At 41.1% G+C, this 24,350-nt stretch overlaps 1 protein-coding gene across 12 annotated transcripts in view; it reads left to right on the top strand.

Moving 5' to 3' along the window:
- Positions 1-24,350, top strand: part of Pard3 (par-3 family cell polarity regulator) — a 553,146-nt gene that overhangs the window by 213,081 nt on the left and 315,715 nt on the right. The gene's annotated exons all lie outside the window — the stretch shown is intronic.

Genomic DNA, 24,350 nt, shown 5'->3' with positions numbered 1-24,350 from the left:
CCAAGAAAAAAGAAGAAATCAATCTATACATGTGAAGTTTTCTTTTCTGGGTTTTTCTTCTCTTCCTCCTCCATCTTGTAGCGTGGCCCGGGCTGGGTTCCAAGCCTGGACTCAGGTGAGTCCCTCCACTTAGCTTCCTGTGTAGCTAGCCGGTCCTGTGCCTAGCCATTTCTTCACATGCAAGATGTTTATGTTTGTTTGTGCACATGTTTAAACATGTATAAACAAGTCTTATTTCAAGCAAATCGCATAGAACTCATATTTGATTAGCTCCAATATATGCGATTTTTACTTTAATATTTTGGGCTCCTGAACCATGTTTCACCAGTTAGGCCAGGTCAGCTTCACAAACATGCAGCCCTCCTGTCTCAGTCTCCTGTGTGCCGGGCGGATCGATGTGCGCCACCATGCCTGGCACAAGAAGATGATATTTGGAAGAATTTTTGTTGGATTTAGTCCAGGCAGTATGTTGGAAAAGATGGAGGCATGTACCATGTATGCTTTGCTTGGTGCAGGGGGGTGTTAAACCCATAGTTTCTCTCTTTATATACTAGCTTGATAAGCCCATGACATAATAGACATCTGCGTGTGTGTGTGTGTGTGTGTGTGTGTGTGTGTGTGTAAGTCACGTTTAGGATATATATATCCTACAGAACATTTAATTAAATAAATGTACAGGTATTCAGGTACCTGGTATTCGTAAAATTGGTGTTTTTAATTTGAGCAGTTATACCTTTTTTACTGAGTTATTTTTGTAGTTGCGTGTGTGTGTAAAGCATTTTGCTTTAGAAACCACACAATTTAGCCACACCATAAAGGAAATGTTGGCCACGCGGTACATCCTATACTTATGTGAAGAAGAATTTGAATGGTGTACTTTCCATCAACTTCTTTCTTTTGCTTTCTCTCACACCCAGCATCTATTAAAATTTAGATGTGTTTTCAACTCAGAATGTCTCTTACAGCTTGCGGTGTGTGTGTGAGAGGGAGAGGGCGAGGGAGAGAGAGATTGTTTTAATTGAGAATGGGAATATTTGTTGTTGTTGGTCGTGGGGCTTGAACTCAGGGGCTGGGCGCTGTCTCTCAGGCTCTTTGTGCTCAAGGCTAGCGCTCTACCACGTGAGCCACAGCACCATTTCTGGTTTTTGAGTGGTTAACTGGGGATAAGAGTCTCACGGGCACTTTCATGCCTGGGTTGGCTTTGAACCCCGGTCCTCAGATCTTAGCCTCCTGATGCCGTTAGATCAGTGGTGCTCGGCCGGGCTTCCTTTCCTCTGAGGACCATCGCCGCTGGCCGCTAGGGAACTTTCCACACACCCCGCGACGGCAGCAGTCTCCTCCTCAGCGGAGAACCGTCAGCTCCCACGAGAGTAGTGCATCGGATTCGAACCCTTGAATCACATGAGATAACTACGACAGCCAGGCGTAGTTCGAGCGTTAGTTTGTTTTGCCACAAGCTAGCGTGGAACTGGGGATCCTCCTGCCTCGGCCTGCTGAGTGCTGTCGGCTGATACGCAGGGGCCGCAGAGCCTGGCCAGGAAAAGCTCTTCTGGAGTCCACGTTGAAAGCCAGAGTCTTTAGAAAGACAAAGGTGTGATTCCTAGCCCACACTTCAGTAATGGGTAAGTAACGGGCAATAAGAATATGGCTCATGGCCAATAAATATTACATAAAAATATAGTACATACTTGACTTTGAGAACAAAAGCATAGACCTTCCTAAATTGTAAAAATATGTTTTAGGAAATGAGAAGTAAATAGCAGTATTTTGGAAGACTGTGCACAAACTACTTAGGTTACACAAAACAAAATCAAATAACAAAAAGCATAAAAAGGAACAGAACAGGACTTCAGAGATTAAATACAAGCTAGACTTTGTACTTTGATTTTAGAACTTTATCGTGTTTTTTTTAATAAGTACTAAGCACTTACATTTTATGTTTTCAAACAAGACTTCATAATTATAATTATCAATAAATAGAGTTTATTAAAGAACAATTCTTAGAGTTAGAAATGAATGTAAAATATGTAAATATTATCTAGTTGGTGGGCCCAAATACTTTAGTACCAATTTCAGATAACTTTATAATATAGTAAGTTGTATGACCAAGAACAGAAACATTCTAAGGGGGAAAAAAATGTTTCAAACAATAAGAACTCTAAAACAATTAGTTATCTGTACTATTGGTATTTTGGATCTCAGGTTCATGGTTGGACCTTACTTGCAGGGGACAAAGCCAATGAAGAATTTTACTTCAGGTTGAAGATCTATTATCTGAATGCTTAGGACAATTAGTATTTCAGAGCCTCGATTCTTTTGGATTTTCAAATATTTTATATAAACAAGTGTTATATCATTGTTGTAATTATTTTCAACATGCCATGTGAAACCGTACCCTTTTTTGTTGTTGTTGTTTCTCTCATATTCCCTTCCTTTGGTTGTACCCCTGCTATCACTGTATCTCATCTGAGTATCCTGGATGCTATATATGTGTTTAGGGAAAGAAAAGGGAATACCAAAATTGAGAGACAAAGGATAAAAAGACAAATGATTCCCAAAGCAACACTTACAAAACCATGTGGTGTAAACCAGTTGTACAACTCATGGTGGGGAGAGGGGGAGGGGGAGGCGGGGGAAAATGAGGGAGGAGGTAACGAGTTGAAAAAGAAATATACGCACTGCCTTACATATGAACCTGTAACCCCTCTGTACTTCACTTTGACAATAAAGGAAAAATATTTTATAAACATAGGCAGATATCTTAGGGATAGAACCCACGTGTTGCCCATATCTACCTTTTGTTCTTAGTCTGAAGGAAACTTGGTATGTTGATTTTAGTCTACTTGTGTTTTATCTATGACTTATTGTAAGAGCATAGATGTATAAATCTTTATTTGTGCCAGGCTGATTCTCAAAAATTTTCAGATTTTGAAGTAGTTTTGATTTTCAGGTTAGGAATACTTATGTTCTTTTATTCCTGGTGACATTGTAGACACTGGAGAATGCTTAGTGTAGAAGGACAGAGACATAGGTGTAAGTTAGAGAAGAATCAACAATAATCTAACCATCCTTAATTGGAAGAGACATATCAGAATGAATCCATGATGTGTTTTATTTTTTTTTTTATAGCACCTGCGGAGGAAGGAAATTTTGCACATTTGTTTATTGAAGTATTTTAGAATTGATCACCAGCCCCAGATACTAAACCTTTTGTTTTTCTTTTCCTTTTCCCTCTGAAAATAGTATTCTTCATTAGCAAAGATCAGAAACTCCTTGGAGAAATGGCTGAATTCAGGTCTGGACAGGAAATGGTCATCATAAATAAGTTATGGCAAATCACTAGGACTGTCTCAAAGGGCTGAGGAACCAATTTGGGACTTCTTGCTGACCGAAGATACGGCAGTTAGAATATCAGTAAGGATTCTAACAGCAATAAATTCATAATGAGGATAAGTAAATAGGCAGTCAATCAACTTAAAGGATGCTAGTGAATAAACTTCGTATTTGGAAAATGACTAAAGAGCCAGTTACCTATTCTGCATTTCCCACATGAATGGTATCACTAGGCAGTTAAATAGTACCTAAGACACTAATCCCTCCCCCCCAACTTTTATTCCTGGTACTTGGTTTTGATCCCAGGACCTGGTGCTTGCTAGAGAAGTACTTTCCCATTTGAGCCATGACCACAGCCCCAAATTTCTGCTCATGTAATTATTTCTGTAATGAAAGTAGCAATGATGGAATTAGAACATTGCCATTTCTCACATCTTGATGAACAATGGCTGTCCATATGCTTGTTTCGGCGTTCTTAATGTGTCACCCAAAACTTGTGCTGGAAACTTAATCCCAGATGAGCAGTCTTGGCAAGTGGGGCTTAACTGGAGATGTTGGAGTCTTAAAGGCTCCACCGGCATGAATGGATTATTGCTAGTCTAAAAATGACTCACAGGTCTGCAGCTTGTCTTTCTTCCTCTTCTACCATGCATGTGAGGACAAAGAAGAAAAAAAATCAATAAGAAGATCCACGTCAAGTGCTGGTGTTTTGATCTTAGTATTCTCCAGCCTCCAACACTGTGAGGGAATAAATTTCTGTTCTTTATGAATTACCCACTCTGACATTGTTGTAGCATTTGTATCGTTTTAGTACAAAGTGGACGAAGACAGTCATCAACTGCTGGTAATTAATAATAACAACAATAGTACAATAATAATTAATAATAACAACAATAGTACCTTAAAGAAGCTTTAGATGACTTTTGCTGGAAGAATATATTGCCTCCTATGAAATAGTCTTGACAAGGTAAATTCATCATGAATCTGTTCAAACATCTAGATCCAACTGTCAATTTGAAGAAAATAGAGAACAGTGAGAAACGTGTTAACACCATGGGGATGTAATCAGCTAAGTCAAGACTGGGAAGCCCTAGGAGACAAATGACCCAGTGCCTCAATAAATCAGTGGCAAAGGGAGCGAGGAGCTGGAAAGGCAACTTATAAACTAATATGGACTCTAAAGAGATAGCCAATCATAATGTAGAAGTCTTAGTGAAATAAATTCCCTTTTTGACATTTACAGTGCGGAGTGGTTAGTTGAATTCCTAATTGGGTATTTGATATTAAAATATTGTTATTGCTTTAGGTATAATAATATTGAATTTATATTTTAAAGAACCTTTATCACATTCTGAACTGTTTATGGTTGACATGATGGAATCTGGAATTAGCTTCAAAATAACACAAATTAAGGGATGTGGAGAGAGAGCTATATGGGGATTTGGTATATATGTCTACTTTTACATGCATATAAGATTATGCTTCTGAGAGTTAAAATTGTTAAGGAAATGCACACATGTGACATACACTTGATATATTGAAAGATTATTTATTTTCGTGTCATTCTATCCAGACTCAGATTTTTGACCCAATATGGTTTCAGGCCTGACTGTCTATGGTGCATCTTTTTGTATTCACCACAAAAAAGAAAATACATTACCATCTCAAATTTTTAATGAGACAAATGTACTATATGATCATTATTAGTATATAATTGACAAAAATAGCATCAGTGTACAAATACGCATCTGGATTTTCTTTTTAATGTGGAAATGAATGAAGATGATGCAAATAAGAATATCTGTGTGTGTGTGTGTGTGTATGTGTATTGAGAGCTTGAGATAGCAAGCCTATCATTTGTGTTGGCAGGCTTTCATACTAGTGAGAAAGAAGGCTTCGCATGGGAGGAAGGACAGGGGTCCTTGGGAGTTGTTGGACTGGGGTAGCTGAAGGTGGCCTAGCCAGAGAAAGAACATGCCGCGTGATTTGCTTTTGTTGGCATATTTGGTTTCTCTAGTGTCTTAAGTTGAAAGTGAGATAAAAAATAGGGAAGTAAGTCATGGTAAAAGAGACACAGGGCACATGTTTTCTCTCAAACGTGGAAGTAACATTTAAATTATCATATGTGAAAACATGTGCAGGGTTTATATGCGTGTATATACACATATAAACATTTACAAAATTATGATATTTGCAGAGGAGGATTCTAATGGTGCAGTTCCTTTGGACAACTAAACACCTTAGCAGAATTAATACCAAGAATGGGCTGGGAATATGGCTTAGTGGCAAGAGTGCTTGACTCGTACACATGAAGCCCTGGGTTCGATTCCCCAGCACCATATATATAGAAAACGGCCAGAAGTGGCGCTGTGGCTCAAGTGGCAGAGTGCTAGCCTTGAGCAAAAAGGAAGCCAGGGACAGTGCTCAGGCCCTGAGTCCCAGGACTGCCCCCCCCCCCCCCCCCAAAAAAAAATTCCAAGAAGCTGAAACATGTTGTGAGAGAAGGAAGGCAGAAGAATGAAGAGAAGGGTGGGCAAATGCAGTCATAATACCAGTATGTGCATATGAAAATGGGCCCAGGTAAGGAGAATGATGGAAGGGTGACAGTAATCAAGAGGCATTATACTCATAAACAGACATGTTAAGTTGAAACCTCCTGTGCAACTACTTAAGGATAATAAACGTTATATTGAAAATCAGGGAGTAGCTGGAGTTTTGTTGTAGCAATAATTGCCAATTCTTCTAACATCCTCCAAGTTAACTGCTAAAAGACAACTAGGAATCCTTCACTGGAATATGATCAATGTGCACAGGGTTCATTTATGAGATCCTTTCTTTCTGTCCAAAGACATGAAGTAGAATCCAGAAATGGTTTCCACAGTTCCTTTCTCAGCTTCAAGGCTACTGTTAATGCTTACCATTCTAGAGACTTTATATGTGTACATTACATTAATTATAATTCTATAAAATTTAACTACTTTTTCAATGCTCATGGTGTAGGACAGGAACCATTGGGTCTAGGTACCTTGGCTTTGTGAGTGTCTCCTACCATAACAGTATCAATAATAAGATTATACTTGATATATCTTTGAAAATTTTAATAAATTTTTATGGACCATTCAACTGTCATACTCTTCAGATATGAGAAAAAAGGAAAACATTTCTTTGATGTTAATATTTATCTTTGTCTTTTAATGTGTGTGTGTGTGAGCTTGCACTGGTACTGGGGCTTGAACTCATGGCTTGGGTGCTGTTCCTCAGCACTTCTGCTTAAAGCATAGCCCCACTTCTGGCTTGTCTGCTGATAAGATAGTCTCATGGACTTTCCTCTTCAAGCTGGCTTCTTATTTTAAAAGGCATTAGAACATTATTGTCACTTCATGCTTGTTCACCATGGCCATACCGATTTTGGAACTATTGATAAAGAGAAATGTGTAGGAAGAAATAGGATTGTCTATTGCTTACTTTGTTTTAGGCCAATAGGAGCGTTTTATGGAAAGATGCAAGTTGGATAAAGCCACTTGTGGTAATTCCTAATTATTTCTTTTTTGAACTCTGTGATCTTTTTGTTTTGTTAATAATGTACCTGGAGTTTTATAGCAGCCAGACCTTAGAATCATGGTAGGATTCCTTTTCATCTCTGAATTTTGATTTTTAAATGTTTGCTCTACAAGATCAAATGAAGATTCAAATTTCTTTGAAAATGTCTGTTGCACTTTTGATGTTGGAATTTCTGAGAAAAAGCATTATTGTTTAGTTGCCAGTGGCTCAAGCCTGTAATCCTTGTTGCTCACGAGGCTGAAATGTGAGGATCATGGTTTGAAGCCAGGCTAGGCAGGAAAGTCCATGAGACTCTTCTCTCTAAGAAAATACTCAGAAAAAGCCAGTGGCTCAAGTGGAAAAGTGCTAGACTTGAGCAAAAGAAGCCCAGGTCCAGAGTTCAAGCCCTGGGACCAGGAAAAAAAAATGCTGTAGTTTTCTTTTACAAACTCATTTACTACATTTTATTTTATGTATCTTTTTATGTTCACCATTTTTAACTTTTGAAAGCTATGTTAATTTTTATCTATTGTTTAGAAAAATTTCTTAAGTACTATTTAATTTGTAAAGTCTCACCAAGTTCCTAGTTTTTAAAGCTTCAGGGCCAATAATTTTTATAGGGAGACCGATGTAAAGTTAACATCCCCTTTCCTTCCTTGAACTCTTTTAAGTTTTTGTTTTTCTTATCTAAGAACATAGAGATCAATATCAATTGTTAGGAAAGTGGAAGAGGAAGGAAGGAAATAGGCTGGACTCTATCTTCAAGGGTAGAGGTCAATCCTTCACCAGTGATCTCCGAAGAAGGTCTCATCCCTAGAATCCTAGCTATTCCGGAAACTGAGACGTGAGGGTTGTTTCTTGAAGCCAGCCTGGCTAGGAAAGTCTGTGGTATTCTTACCCCTAACCACCAAAAAAGCTCGAAGCAGAGCTTTTGTGGTAGAATGCCAGTTTTGAGCAAAATAAGGTAAGGGCCAGTGCCTGGGCCCAGCGCTCAAGCCCCTGTGGGGGCCAAAAACAACAACAACAAAAGAAAAGTCATAAAAGATCCAGAAAGCCCCTAGTTGTTTGCTTTACAAATGTGTTCTCTCAGTACTAACTGGCATTAGGATATTATTTTTGGATCTGATTTAAATATATGTGGAGAATAAAAATTATATTTCCTCTGTATTTCTTTTAAGTTGTGAAGTAGAGCATGGCACACAAATGGTATTCTCCGTGTTTGAAATAATTCCCTTCTGACTGTGTGAAGTTCTATTCATCCTGTAAAACTTACTCAGTTTTGTTGTAGATGCAATCTGATTATTACATGTTGACAAGGTCATATATCTATTAATTGGATTGGAGATGGGATACAAAATTGCTGTAATTATTGTAATTTTCTAGCTAATTGCAGGGTTGGTGGTGAATATTTTACTTCTGCAAATGAAAAACACTATCACATCAGGAGTTGTTTTATGGAGTTTCAGGCATTTTGTTTTCTATCTTTGGTGCTCACACCCCCTCCCCCCCATTTTTTGGACCACCAAGTATCTCTTTTTGGTACTGATTGGCCTGTGTCATGGTGTTTATGTCAGAGGTCAGCAGAATGGGGGGGGGGGGGCTGAGAGACCTTTCAGCCTCCTCTTGTTCTGCTGGCCTTGTCCCCTCTGTTGTTTATTTACACAGTGGACTGCTCCCCTTTCAGACCTGTCTCACCCAGGTTGGATGGGTCACTGGAAATTGGAAGAGGAACACTGTTCCCTTGTCACCTGCGTCCACGTTAAATACTCTGTGAGATAAGCATTAAAAAAAATCGCATGGTTGACATTTCTTTTCATTTGGTAAAAAAAATTATTGGTCAGCTCACTTTGCATATTTTCCTGCTCATCTGTTTTCTTTAAGCTAAACTGGCTTCCAACGTTGGGTGCCGAACTGACATGCAAAGGTAATACTGTGGCTTGGAGGGTGGGGGAGAGAGGGGAGACGGGGGGGAGGGACCGAGGGAGAGGGAAGAGAGGAGAGAGGCCAGAGGAGGGCAGGAAGAGGGGAGAGGGGAGAGAGCGGCAGGCCTTGTGTTGGAAGCCCACTGCAGAAATGGCGGATGCAGGCTGATGTTTATTCCCCGATGAAATGGAAAGCGGAGGCAGGTGAAAATTGCCGAACCTAATGAGCAATTTGGCAGAGAAGACAGGCTGCCGGGCGACCGCAGCGAGGCCTCTGAACCACGCCGTCCGTGCCAGAGGACTGCGCTGAAATGCCACAAAGAACATCCCCCTTTCCATTGGTCTTTGGCATCACAATTAAGTATATTTTATTTCTCAGATTTCCCAGTTAAGTCACCAGCAGTCCACACGCAGTGATTTAGGCTGTTAAATTATATTTGAACTTGCCTTTCCATCCGTGTCATCCATAAAACATGAAGAAGATGTATTTTTCCCGGCAGAGCATAAGTAGCATTAGGCTTCAGAGCCTACTAATACAACAGAAGTGACCACTTGCTTCCCTGGGCCGCGGCGCTCTGTGGTCTTTACGTTGTCTTGCTTCCAGTGAGGCCACCACCTTCCCCTTGCTGGATGCTTCTTTCACCCATCAGATATGTGTGACTGTCCCTCACAGCAGAGTCCATACGTCAGAACACATTTGGAAACAGCCTTCATCACTTTCCTTCCTGTGTACGTGCGGGAAGCCCCCAGTCCCCCTTTTCTGTGGGTGTCATTTGGACACGAGGCTCAGGGACGCAGAATGAGAAGATGTCCTGTCCTTAGTGCTTGGCTGTGCTTGGATCGTCCTCGTGGAGATGAGCAGAAGCCCCGTTGAGGAGGCACGGGGAGGCACGGGTGGCTTACGCCTCAGGATCCCCGTCTGACGTTACTTGTGCGTTTCTGAATCCCTGGCACGGATCCAAAGCATCATCACACTTCTTGTGTCTGACATCGGTGTTGCTGAATTGCTTATACGCGGAATAAACATTTGGATCTTAATTTATTTTTGTCCATGTGGCACACTTTCTTATTCCAGTTTTTGGTAATGCTAAGGGTCAAATCGGCCTCGTGCATGCTGGATACACGCTCTTCCACTGAGAGTGCTACCCCAACTCAGAAGCACTGAAATGAAAAAGCAGCCCTCTTTACATATATGTCCGGACGTGTGATACTTGCTAGTGACCGGGAATCCGCTGTCCTCAGGAGTGTTCCTTTAGAAACTGTTCTGCCCTGTGTAAGCAGATCCTGTCATCAGCCTGTTGTTACCATGGGTCTGGTGTGACCTCCGTGCACTTGGCACGTCGCACTTGAGAAAGGATGGACCTGGGGCTTCCTCAGATGTGCCTTTGGAAATGAGACCCCGTGGAACTGGACAGACGCAAGGCGCGCGCCCTGGCTCTGTGTGGAGGCACGGTGTTCCAGGTGTGCTCTTTCTGCCCCAAAGCTTCCCCTGTTGCTGTGGCCCCTTTTCCCTGGCTCCCTTCTTTCTGTCCTTGATGATTAGAAGTTTTCCTTGATCTTGAGATTTTCCCTTGGCGTGGGAATGTCTGGGACGTGCTCAGTTTTTTTATCCATCACCACATGACATCTGACGAACAAATTTGTAATGGCAGGGCTTCTTTTTTAAGTGCGGTCTAAATCAAAGTAAGAAAGTCTATTTTAAAATGGCAATAAGTGTGTTTTTGCATAGAGAAAATAATGATCCAGAAATGTTTGTTTCGGTATACATTGTACATTGGTAAAAAACAAAGCTTCCTTTTTTTGTTTTGTTTGTTTTGTTTTCAGCTTCCTTTCTATCCAAGTGTTTAGACTCTTTTTTTTTTCGGTTAATACATGTCACAAAGAAATGCATATTGTTTATTAATGTTGTTAGCATGAGAGTCTGACAGATACAATACTCCCTTTTCTTCTTGCTGCACCTGATAGAGATGTCTTATTTACTTCTTGAGAATTTTTTTGCTTACCTGTTTTTTGTTGCTTTCATGCCAGAAATGGCTTTGTTTCCCCAGTTCTGCTCCCTGATGGGGAGGGGCCTGGTGTGTGGGCGTCCCAGTATTCGACCCGAGTGAGAGACTGAGGTGGAATCCCAAGGTAGCAAGGCACTGGTAAACCCACCAGTCATATCTTAACCTCCTCCCGCTTTTCTGTAGGATTGATAACTTACCGCCTCTGTAAGGACTACAATTCGAAGGGAGTGGAGAACCCATAAAGTCTAAGTCAATTTAGCTCATCCGCTCTTTTGTCCTTACTCAGATTATTTCTATTGATTTGTAAACTAGCAAATTACTCATGAGCATTTTCCTGCGTTCGTCAGCTTTCTGTCACCGTGATAAATACCGAGGGAACCATCTTACCGTGAGGAACAGTTTGCTTTGCCATGGGCACTTGGCTTTGCTGGGCTGGGCTTCCAGGGCATTGTCTGTGATGGGGGAGGACACGGTGGTGAGCTGCCAAAGTGTAAAAGTAAGGAGAATAAGTGGTCAGGGCCACAATATTCCCGCCAAAGGCAGATTCCCATTTCCCTTTGCTTCCTTCCACTGAGTCCTACCTTCCGAAGGCTTCATCCCAGAGTGACACAGGCTGAAGAGCAAGCCTTTAACTCCCAGCCTTCGGGGGGTCCAGACCCAGAGGGCAACAGCTACCTCCCAGTCCTCACTGAAAAGTGTACAGTGTGGCCCGTGAGGATCGATGTGCTCACGCGCCTACACGTGCTCAAAGACACTCCGGAAAAGCACACCAACACCTGACTATATCTACTTATGAATGTAAGCCATCGTTCTGCGATTTAGATGTGATGCTTCTGATATTTATCCTATGTTGACATTTGGTAGCACCTACACCGAAATGTGGAATGGTTACAGCTTTGTGAAAGAGGATGGTGCTGCATCAATCATTTCTTTCTCTTGGTCTCATAAAGAAAAAAACATAGGCCTTGCCTGCTCTTCAGTACCACCGCGCTGGGTACTGTCTGTGTGAGTGCACTTTTTTTTATTCCCCCTTTTCTGTGGATTCAGCTTATTTTACAGTTGTTTTTTTTAAGAGTCGAGAACAAGAATAGCAATTACAAGAGCCTACAGTCTGTACTGCAGTTGTGTTTTTACCACATTGTACAAGGTACCTTTTTTGTATTTATGTCCTAGTAATAATTATATATACCTTAGTAACAGTTATTTCTTTATAATATGCATGTTTATGTATATGTGCCTACACAAAGCTGATATTTAGTGAGGGTGTGTGTGGAAGGATTGTAGATCTGACGTACAACACTGAGAAAGGTAATTTCTAAAAGATAATTCTCATGTTTAATGAAAGAAAACCACAATTGGACAGTGGAGGAAGGCTGAGACCAACCATAACAAGGAAAAGCAAACCAAAGGGCATTTCAGAGTGCTGCCGGGTCACAAATTTATCATCACTTTTAATTAAAATGTCACTTTGGGCCATGGCTGAACCATTGGCTAATTTGTTATTTAAATGAGCTTGAGAAGTATTTATTTCAAATATAGAATTTGTGTTAATGAATTGGAAAAGAATATCCTATTCCTTGGCAAAGACATTATAGCTTAAAGACTTAGGACTTAGAATAAGAAAAGCCAGCTGGTGATCAGTTTGCTTAAGTAGTATATGAAAATCTAGTAGGTGGGTGGATATATATATATATTTTTTTTTCTATGTACAGATCGGCTGTGTGTGTGTGTGTGTGTGTGTGTGTGTGTGTGTGTGTGTGTGTGTGTGTGTGTTTGCTGTCTGCTTGTCTGTCTTTAATAGCCATTCTTTTCTTTTGGTGGGGTTGGGGGGGATGTCAGTCGTGGGAATTGAACTCAGGACAGTGTCCTTTGTGCTTTTTCATTCACTACTTGGAGCCACAATGCCACTGTTGGCTTCCTCCTGACTAATTGGAGATAAAAGTCTCATTATCTTTTCTGGCTGGCTTTGAACCGTGGTCCTCAAATCTCAGCCTCCTGAAGAGCTCCTTCCTTTTCTCCCTCCCTGAAACCAGAGCCTTGCACATGTAAAGCATATACTCTACCTCCGAGCTTTCAGCCCTGTCATGTTCTTATATCCTGTGTTTCTTCTAAACTAGTACTTAGATGTAGGGTCTTAATAGAATGTTTTGAAATATTTTTATTATGAAGTAGTGTTATAAAGTGCTGACAGTTCCATACGTCAGATTGTGAGTACAATGCATCTTGATCAATGTCCCCTTTTCCATTTCCCCTTCTCCCTCCCCTCAAGTTATGTAGTTCAGTTTTTGTATAATGTACATTGACTATAATGCTGCATTCTAATTAGGATTCTTCTCTGAACTTTCTGCAGTGTGAACAGTCTTTCTCTACTGTACACTTGGGCCTTGATGGACTCAGCTGCCCCAGGCCAGAAACAGTGGGCCGAGTGACTATGGAATGAAACCTCTGAAACCATGAACCCATTTCCTCCTTTTAAGTTAATTTTCAGTATTTTTCTGAGAAATACACCAGGTGTGCCACAGGAAGGTCAACACAGGAAGGTAGCATGTCTTAGAAATATACTCGGTTAAGTCTTAACAGTTATTGATGGGCGAGGGTCATTTTCTGGGAGAAGAAATATAAACGTGCTGCTAACCAACAGTACAAGCTTGATCTTTCCGTGAAACTTGTTATTTAGACTATGAGTTAAGAGGTCACTTTACACATCTTTGATACTGCTGTTTTGTTTCTGTTTTAAGGAAATACCAGATAACCTTTTATACCCCGAAAAAGCTCAATTTAATTCAAGCATTTCTCAATTTAAAGTTGTATTTACTTTGTTTCTATCTTTTTTGTTATGGTTTACAATCAACATATACCTTTATGCACTAAATTGTAAACATGTTAGCATTATTAACTTTTATATGTATCCAATCCATCTCATACATCAAACTTATTATCCAATGTATAAGCATTGTGTTGATGTTGTGTAGATCCAACTGTGTAGTAGCTTCGTAGCTACTATTGTTTAGTAGACATATTGACAACTGAAATAACTTGTCTGGACAATGGTTAGGAAATTAAAGGAGAAATGTAAAAAAACTAAATACAAACTGGAGTCGAAAACTAAGACAAAGCTAAAAGAAAACATTTCTAGCTATACCACATATCCTATACTGCATAAAGTCCTAATTCTTGGGAATTGCTTCCTGACACCTAAAGGGAAGTGGAAAAAATGATCAGTCTTCTATCATTTCCTCCTTGTCAGCCTTCTTGACCAAACATATGCTTCCCCAGACTTCTGGTAGACATGCGAACGATTTCATTTCATCTTCCAGTGAAGATTGCTCCCTTCACCTTTCCTTGAATAGCCATATCGTGTGCATTTTCTTTGAGCTATTTTTGTATTATGTATGAATTGAGTTTGTTTTATGGAAGTGGGCCAATGTCCCCTGTGTTGTAACCAATAAGAGAATTTCGAGAACAAGATAAAAAGGAAAAAAGAAAGTGAGGAGGAGTTGAAATTAATTTACAAGAATGTACTCACCAACATATGTGCTGCTTTTTCTTGGAATTACCACTTAGGAATTATCCGCTTGTTCTGTTATAACTTGTGTGTCTTGTGTTATTTTAGCTTTTACATGAGAGCAAGTATATATAAAAAGACTTACAAGTATATTTATATAAGTACAACTAGATACCTAAGGGGACTCCAGATTTACTGAGGCTTTAACATTGATTTCATGGTGATTGTCTTTGGAAAATTAATCACATTAATCTGACTTTGTTGGATGTACATATATAAATGTGAAAGAAAAAATGATGAGCCCTTTCTTCTTTGGGATTCCCCCTTTTCCTATTTATTGCTTTAATTCACTCATTACAAAGAGGTGAATTATCAGGAAAAAAACACCACTTTTTAAAATATTTGCCTGCAGCTACTAAATTGGTAGTTTTGACTGAATCACTCAATCCATTCAACCTAAGTTGCTAAATTGACTAAGCATCTGACTGAAAAGATGCCTTTGGGTGAAAATATGGACGCTTTGACTGCATTGTAGCGACATACTGTATGAAAGTGTAGATGAAAGGCACCTAGCACTTCCAAGTAAATGTTACTGACATAACTGTAAGAGCAAATGCCATCATGGTGACAAACACCGATGTAAAATTTAAACACTTTAAATAGCTATGTGGTAGGGCATTTCCAGTAATTTTTTTTTATAGGTTAACTGTCAAAGTTTATGTCCTGCAGAGAAAAATTTTTGAATGACTTAGAACTTAGCATTTTATCAGCGTTGTTTCTAGGCGCAACATCCATTCTATCCTGTCGTTGTAAAAATGGAAAGCTGAAAGTGTTTAGAGATTGACTCTCGCCTTTCTTGGTGTGGGCAGGGGCTAGAGGCGAGTTAGGAGTATGGGTGGGCCACTGTGGCTTCACCCCGGTCGTGAAACCAGCGCTTTAGCATTTGAACTAAGCACGCGTGAGCTTGTCTCTGCCGCGCCAGGGGCTCTCCCCCATCGTCCTGCGTTGCACTGCACCTTGTCCTGTGGAATAAGCGTGTGCTCAGATCTGCAGGAAGAAAATAAGGAGGCATATTAGAAATCTGAATTGACATTGATAAATTTTGAAAAATAAAATAGGATTGATGACCATCCTTACTTAATTCAGAGCAAAGGAAGGGAATCTAATTTTTCCATTTTTCCACACCTCGTTTGCCATAATGAAAATGGCATTCTGCTTTGAATCATTTCCAATGAAATGATTTTCAATATTGTTGTCGTTGTGGCATTTGGGCAATTAGAATGCATTTCTTAAGCTTAGTGGAAATGCTGCATTGCTTTTTCTTGCTTTCATTTTTTTTTACCCCCAGTAGTCCTGACTGTGCTTGTTGCCTAGGAAACCACTATTGGTTTGAATTTTGTTTTCTTGGTTGTTAGACTGGCAATGCAATAGGTAAAGTTTCTTGTTTTAGTGTTGTAAAAGTGCCACTTTATCAATATTAAAATCCTTTATGTTCTCCAATTAAAAATCAGCCAAACATTTGCTTGGTTTTCTTAAAATTCTAACTAGAGGATTATATTTTACATATTGGAGTTTTAATATGTATACATATTTGTAATAGGATTTAAATGGTCACAGTGGATGAGTTCCAAATACAGTGTTTTAATAATAAAGTTATATAAATATTTGTTTACTGGACAGTGGACTATGGTGCCCCCCATATTAAAAATGTCTTATGAAAATTCAATGAAATGTTAGAAAATACAGGCTCTTTTCTCCTATATTTGGTAAGTATTCTGTCTTTAAATTTCAAATTAACTTAGAAGGCAGTAATAGGTCTTTTCCTTTCTGAGTGGTTGAAAGTTAATAAAACCAAGAGTTAAAAGGTTTAGTTATTTAATTCTGGATTTGTTGGCCAAGTTCAGCACTCTACGGAATAATACTTAAAACATTTCAGCCTGAGAATAATAGTGCTGGGAGCAGTGGTTAGTGACTGAAATCCCAGTTACTTGGGAGGTGGAGATGGAAGGATTGTGGTTTGAGGCCAGCCCGGGCAAAAGGTAGCAAGACCTTAACTTAAAACTCAGCCAGGTATAGGGGAATTCAGCTGAAATCTCGGTGACCCAGAGGACTGGGCATCATAGTTGAAAGCTTCTCAGGACAGCACGAGGTGTCCTGTTAGGAAAGCAGAATCTCCGAGGCCTCCCTAGACCGGCTGGGTCAGAACCGATGGAGTTACAGAGCGCTGACCTGAAGTGAGCTCAGCAGAGAGCAGTTATTTTCCGTCTTGGCCACACATTAGAACCACACAAAGCTTATCAGTGCAAAGTCGGGGCCTCATCCTATACCAGAGGGCATTTCATGACATACTCCCGGATCAGTGTCATGGCTAGTGAAGGTGTAACACTGCTGTGGCTCAAGGAGTGTCCACACAAGCCTGGAGGCGCAGGGGTGGTGGTGGTGGTGGTGGTGGGGGGGGGCAGCAGCGAGGGAGGGGAGGGTTCCTAGGCGCTCACTTGAATTTCCCACTTTCAGTGAAGGCCAAGTGGACCTTTCCTCATGGCTTGGTGTGTGCCAGACGTGATGGCCCTGACCTAGCCAAGCAGTGTTCCTGATTCTTCCGATGAAAATAACCCTACCCCACAAGACTGGTGACCAGAGGTGTGGAAATGTGTTACCATGTGGCTGTAGTGTGTGCACGTTCCTGGCGTAGCTATGAAATTGAAGCACACGCACACGCACACAGGCACACAATCAGGTCCACGTCTTCTGAATTATGATGACCTAGCAGTCTCCGTTGACAGTTTTGTTTAAAATCATCTTGTCTCACTGTTACTTTTCTCGTGGCCTCTCTTTTACCAGTGAGGAGAGGTGGCAGGCATTCGCGCCCCAGGCCGGCCCGCAGCGTAGGGCCCCGTGCTTTCTTCCTGTGTGAGGTCGGCCTGCGTGCTGCTCCCGTGCACCGGCTCGGCTCCGTGCGTGGACCACAGTGGTGGGCAGGGTAGGAAGGCGGGAGAGAGACCCAGCCCTCCTGAGTTCCTGCCGTTCCGGGAGCCCATCTCCTGCGGGCTGCCCACTGGCGTTTGAGTTTGACCTGTGGCTGTTGCTTACAGGTCAAGTTTACCCGGGTACACGTATAAGCCATGTAAATTATAAGTATTTTTGTAGCTCTGTTCCGAGGTTTCGTCAGTACGTGAATTACGGTTCTGAGTCCACACATAACCACAGCGCATGCTCAGTAAACGTTAGCAATCACAGACTTGGTAGGTTTATGATAAATGATTGGGATGTATTCACTTGTATTTATTCTTCTCCTAAGAAGAGTGAATGGATTAGATTAGCCTGGAAAGATCTCTGCACTTGGAAGATAATAGAAACCGACACGCAGCCATATGTTTCAGAGCCGTGAAGTCCAATCGTGGGCCTGGAGCCACCACGCGCAGCCAATGGCTGTATTAATAGTCAGTGTGTACAAGGTGTCATGGCAAGCAATTAATTTGGAATATACAGGACAGAAAAATGGGTCAGGAGTTATTTTTGGGTGCTTTGGAAATGCTATGTCATGTTTTTCTTGTATGAAATAGTATTTCTTCAACTCACAGTGGTGTAGTCCACTTCTTTAGTCACCTGTGACACAGTTTGTTTGTGCTTAATTCTTTGTTCTTTTCTCCTTGTCAGAATGTTAACTCGGCAGTTATACCCGTAACCAAAGGAGTATCTTAACTACAGTGGATACTCCTCGTAGATACTTGTCTTGATCAGATGGCTGTTTTTTTTTTTTTTTTTTTTTTTGCCAGTCCCTGGGCTTGAACTCAGGGCCTGAGCACTGTCCCTGGCTTCTTTTTGCTCAAGGCTAGCACTCTGCCAACTTGAGCCGCAGTGCCCCTTCTGGCCTTTTCTCTATATATGGTGCTGAAGAATCGAACCCAGGGCTTCATGTATACGAGGCGAGCACTCTTGCCACTAGGCCATATTCCCAGCCCTCAGGTGGCTTTTTTATACTTTCTTATAAATTATCATGAAGATTTATTCCCCAAATGAGAATCTGTTTGTGAGCAAAATATAGTATAGAGCCACAGATGGGGTGTAACTCAGCGGGAGAACACTTATTTAGTGTGCCTGAAGCCCTGGCTCCTATTCCTAACACCACAAAAACAAAAATGGCGAAGTATAAAGATTGCATTGGGCACCTAACGCCTGAGAGTGAGGAAGACTTTTGCCTTTATGCAGCACTTGACGACAAGTACCACACCAGTGAAATGGTGATTGAAAACAAACAAGGAAACTACAGGAGGTTCAACTGCAGATTCTTAAGTACCTAAATATCAGCTAATGAGATTAGTGAAGCACTATTTCCTAGGGAAGGGTAAAATATTACACTATCACATAATATTATGGAATAAAGGTTAGACTAATAAAGGAGTAGGAACTAATCCTTTTCAAAAGCTAACTTGGCAGTGACCAAAGTACTTGAATCATTAATACAATAAAAGAAGACAAATGTCAAAGGAGAGGGCATTGAGCATGTAGAAAATTCTATCATCAATGCACTCAATCATCAGTGTCAATTTTTGAAAGAAAAATTGCTTCTAGGGTGAAATGGATCTTAAAATTTAATTCCAAGATTGTTAAACAGAACAAGCAAAGTGGAAGTCATAGCAGAAGATACAGACGTACATGTATGTATATACATATATGTACATAACATATATAGATAGGTAGACACACACACAAAGTTGTACATATATGTGTACCCTTCTCCATCTTCCCCACAGGGTAATCAGTATTGTAATAAGGATAGCAATGCAATGTGAATAGTAAAACAAACAAGTAAAAATTTCTGGATAGAGAATCACTAATATTTAAAATAGCAATTCTGTGTTCTTTCCCCATCACCACACCCCATCTCCAACCTGTTTTTCTTCCTTTAGTATCCCCTTAAGCCATTCAGTAGCTGTAGTTATTTTTTACTTGAGACAATGTGAAAAGATGGGAGTCATCCTCCTTCATTTCCTTTGTTTAGGGGACAGCACTTTCAACAAGTATTTACTGCACAGTGCCAGTTTCTGGTGGGGAGGTAGGATTTAATGACAGAGATAGTGCTGCCTAGGGAAATGGACGTGAGCGTGATTTAGCTTACGCTGTGGGAACCCCTGCCACCTCTCAGAGAGGGTGGTACCCTCCAGCCTGACCTTGCAGAGGTGAGTGGGAGTAAGAATGGAGACTTCTAGTAGCTTCAAGGTGGTCCTATTGAATCTGAGCCTAAAGCCATAGAGATATTGCTCAGATCCTAGAATGTGAGGGTCAGGGTTTGGTCTAATGGTGTGACCCCACCAGATTAAGAATTACTTAATTGTGGACAGCTGTTTGGGGTTTAGAAAGGCATTATGTGTGCTTTCTAAAGAAAGACTTAGAAAAGGCCAGGGTTGCAGGAATGGAGTAAATCAATCTGGAAAATGAAAAGAACTCATGACTTTCAGCAAAAGTCTAATACAAAAAAAAAAAAAAGCTAAAAAAATTATCCTTTAGCGTGGGCCAGCCTCCCTGCTAAAAATCTCTGCACGTGGTGCTCAGACCAGCAGCTCCGCTGTGGTGGAGGTGGGATGCCAGCCCCTGCCTGCCCCGGACCTACTGAACTCCTCCCCTGCACTTGGCGGGGGCTTGGGTGCGCATGAAAGCGGGAGCCCCTGTGGCTTACAGGACCTCGAGCTGGCTCCTGCAGAGTGTTCCTTCTTGTGGTGAATTCCATATTTGCATTTTCCCCCACTTGCTAAAATTTATTTGTAAGGCAGAGTCAATATTTGCTGTGCTTTTGGTTCTTCTTAGCCATGTGAGGTTTGAGGGATATCTGATTTTCATGCTGCTAGATGAAATCCCCACGAGCTGACCCTGCATTCTCCTCCCGGGTGTTAGAGTATAAATAATCATTCTTCCTCTGCTCTGTCTAGTACGGTGCTTTTCGCATTAGTGTGATTTCTTTTGGTGATTTTGCTGTTCAGATTGTCTCCAAGCATGACACGGAAGCCGTGTCTCATGCTCCTAAGAGCAATTAGTCTGTGAGGGTCCTTACTGAGAAAAGCTGTGTGTTTGATAAGCTCTATTCAGATATGAGTTATAGCCCCCGAGGGAAGTGGTGTTAAAGTAATGAATTATTATGTAAGTGAATTAATATGTATTGCATGAGATACCTTTACACAAGAGCCAGAGACATACAGTTGAAAAGACATAGCCTGTTCAACAATTGCTGTTGGCCTTAAAATAAAGGAAAAGTTTCTGCACAGCTAAGGACATAGCTACTAAACTAGAAAGACAACCAACCAAGTGGAAAAAGATCTTTTCCAGCCATACATCAGACAAAAGCTTAACATCCAATATAGACAAGGAGCTCAAGAAACTAACCTTCTTTTCTTTTTCTTTTTCTCATTATTCCTTCTAGCTTACTGTCTCACGACTTTGCATTAATACCCTCATTGCTCATTTGGGTATTTTTTTTTTTCCTGAAAGTACAAAAACAAACCAGCAGAATGATGTTTCTGTAATATTACCTCAAATAATGTCTCCAGAACCAGCTGTTCAAGTCGTGCATCTGCTCACCTATGACTGGTTTTATCTGGGCTTCTTCTGGCTCTTGTTTGCCTCTTTTTTACTGAGATTTGTTTTTCATGTCTGAGCCAATCACTGTAGGCTCTGTCACTCTGTTAGAAGTGCTTGTTCCATCTATTACACTGTTGGTAGAAATGTAAACTAGTGCAACCATTCTGGAAGGCAGTTGGAGATTCATCCCCCCCCCCCAAAACAAAACAAAACAAAACAAAAACCCTAAACATAGAACTATCGTCAAAGCCAACCATACCACAATTGGTGGATTAAGGAAAATGTGAAATGCCTCACACATGCATACACACACATGTGTACACACACACACCCCATAATGTACATAGTGGAATTTTACTCAAAAATAAATGTCGTTTTCGGAGGAATATCTGGACTTAGATACACTGAATTGTAAGTCAAGCTCAGAGAGACAAACAGGACATGTTTTCTCTCGTGTGAAAGTTAGATCTAAAATACATACATGAAAACATGTGCATGGTTTTATGTATATATACACAAAAAGTGAATAAAGGAGGGCATTCGATGGTATGGCTTCTTTGAACAGCTGTTCATTTAACAAAATGAATACCAGGAACCTGAAACTTGTTTTGTCCCAGGGAGCAGGTGGGTAACGGGTTGGGGGTCCATGCCAGGAGGGAGGGTGTGAATGGCAGGGAGAATTGGGGAGAATAAAGGGCGGGATTACATTGAGCAAGATGCATTGTGTTTATAATCTCACTTGTGGAATTGAATCCCCTTTGTACAACTACTTAAAAATGTGAATATTGTTTCAGCTAAGCCCAACTCCTCAGGAGGCTGTGGTGGGAAGGTTCACCTGAGACCTGAGACCAGCCTGGACAGCAAGAGTGCCACTTTATACACACATTCAGTATTCCTCAAACTATCAAACAGTTCCTCCTCCTCCTCCTCCTCCTCTAGCTCTTCCTCCTCCTCCTCCTCCTCCCTCTCCTCCTCCTCCTCTAGCTCTTCCTCCTCCTCCTCCTCCTCCTCCTCCTCCTCCTCCTCCTCCATCTCCTCCTTTTCCTCCATCTCTTCCTTTTCCTCCTCCTCCTCCTCCTCCTCCTCCTCCTCCTCCTCCTCGCCCTCCTCCTCGTCCTCCTCCTGCTCCTCCTCCTCCTCCTCCTCCTCCTCTCCCTCCCCTACCCCTTTCCTTTTTTGTGCCAGTACTGGGAATTTTTTGGGGGTGCCAGTACTCAAGCTCTTGCTTTTTTTTGCTCTAGGCTAGTGCTCTGTCATTTGAGCCACACCTCTTCTTCTGGCTTCTTCTTCTTTTTTTTTTTTTTCTTCTGGTTAATTGGAGATAAGAGTCTCACAGATTTTTCTTTTGTGGACTGGCTTTGAACTGTGATCCTCAGATCTTTGCCTCATGAGGTGCTAGGAGCTACCAGTGCCTCGCTTAATTTCTCTCTCTCTCTCTCTCTCTCTCTCTCTCTCTCTGGGTGTGTTTACTGAAACGAGATTAGAAAAATATCATATATATTCTTTCCCTCAGTTTTTCTCTCTCTTCCTTATTCGTGTCTAAAGTTCCTTGGTTCCGTGGAACACAGCCTTTAGTCTGTAGCAATGTGTTCGAACTTCACCTGTTATCTCAGTGGCGCAGAGGCGTCTTACTGATTGACAGATCTGTTCTTCCTGGAGAGCACTGTGGTCCAATCCAAATCGCACCCAAAAGAGTCAGTTAACAGGGCTTCAGGTGCTGCCGGTCACCCTGGAGATGTCCCTTTGACCCAGCCCCGGAAGTACTTACCTGGGGTTCAGTGCACTCATCTCTGTAATGTGAACATTCAGTTTATCTCCAAGGCTCCTTTTCACCATATCATTCTATATTTATTATTTAAGCATAAAACTAGTTAATAGCAGGATAGTGCAATGCATTTTTCCATTCTTCCCTGGAAGTCACTCATTGTTTTCCAAAATGTGTTTCCTGACTGGCCTGCCACAGATTTCTCCCAAGGATTTGACTTCAGTCAGTGAGGTACTGATTAGTATTAGACAGGGCAATGTATATCAGAAGGCTGGTCTTGCAATCCTGATGGCAGGTTTTAATCCCCATGGTGTGTGTTAATAACTTGGGTCTTCCCACAGCGAGATGTGACTTCAGGAAATGTATAATTGCCTGGAGATGGGAAGATGGTTCTCATTTTGCATGAAGAGTAATTATGCTGTTTGCATCATAAGTTCTCTGAGCACACGTGTGTCTGCATATTATTTTTAGATTTGATTAAGTACCTTGACAGAGTAGGCCTGCCTTCGTGGAAAGACGTTCATTGCCTTGAGTGGTTCAGTAATTTCAAAATCACTCAAAAGGATGGAGGGATCAAATTGGACACATCAATGAGCAGTTGAAGTGTGGTATATTTTACAATTAATGTGTGTGTATATATATATACATTTATACATATATATGTTTGCTTTTTAGTATTTGCTCTAATTCATGATTAGCTCCACTATTTCTTCCACTTATTTAGAAAATGCATGATCTAGAGAGACAAATCAATATTTACAGTGCCTGCGTGCCACAGAGAATTCCAAATGTTGTGATGAGATTTTATTGCTGTTTTATCCAGTCTTCAAAGCAGGGAGGACATCAAACGCTCTGCACGCGGCCCGGGCCTGGCGACATGGCGCTGGCCCTGTGTGCCTCACCCAGCAGCTTAATTATTGAAGATTCCGGTCTTTGAATTTTTTTTAATATTTCAGAGGATATACTTTGAACATCTATATAGTAAATAAATCAGAAGAGGACAAGATTAGAAAGTTTTATGATGGTATTTTTAAATGCCTCAATTTTCCTAGCATTGGGGCTGAGGAATTTCAATAATATAATGACCAAATTACCTCTGACAAGAAGCTCCTATTATTTCTAATTAGTATAACAGGCAAAAATTACATCAGATTAGTAGTAGTGCTTCAGTAGGCCATGGGTCTCAGAATCATCCAGCACATCATCAAAGAAGACACTATATTTATATCTTATTCTTTTAAGGCCAAGGCAAAAGTGCATTCTTATGCAATGTTATATTTTGTCCAGATGGTGAGAAGTGTTAAACCTCTTAGGGATTTAGGCAGTTTTCCTCGTGATTTATTTGTTGATAAAGATACAATCCCCTCCGTCTCTCTCTGTCTCTGTCTCTCTCTTTATCTCCCCCCACCCCCCGCCACCCACCCTTTCTTCCCCTTATTACTGGGATTTGAATTCTTGAATCCTTGCTTAGCTTTTTTACTCAAGGACCACTTGATCCACAGCTCAACTTCCAGCCTTTGAACTGCAACCCTCCGTTCTCAACCTCGCGAGTCGCTAGGATCGCAGGCCTGAGCCACAGGTACCCCCCGAACACAATCACTTTCTTCAAAATCAGGTTCACCTCCTCAAAAGGCCTAGTGACAGCACCATTCCTTACAACTCTTGCCTGGGTGTGCCCCTGTGTTCTTGAGTTACACGCACCTGCT

The sequence above is a fragment of the Perognathus longimembris genome, chromosome 18 (assembly GCF_023159225.1).
Source record: "Perognathus longimembris pacificus isolate PPM17 chromosome 18, ASM2315922v1, whole genome shotgun sequence".
In the NCBI taxonomy this organism is placed as follows: domain Eukaryota; kingdom Metazoa; phylum Chordata; class Mammalia; order Rodentia; family Heteromyidae; genus Perognathus; species Perognathus longimembris.
This window is presented reverse-complemented; position numbering and strand designations above follow the sequence as displayed.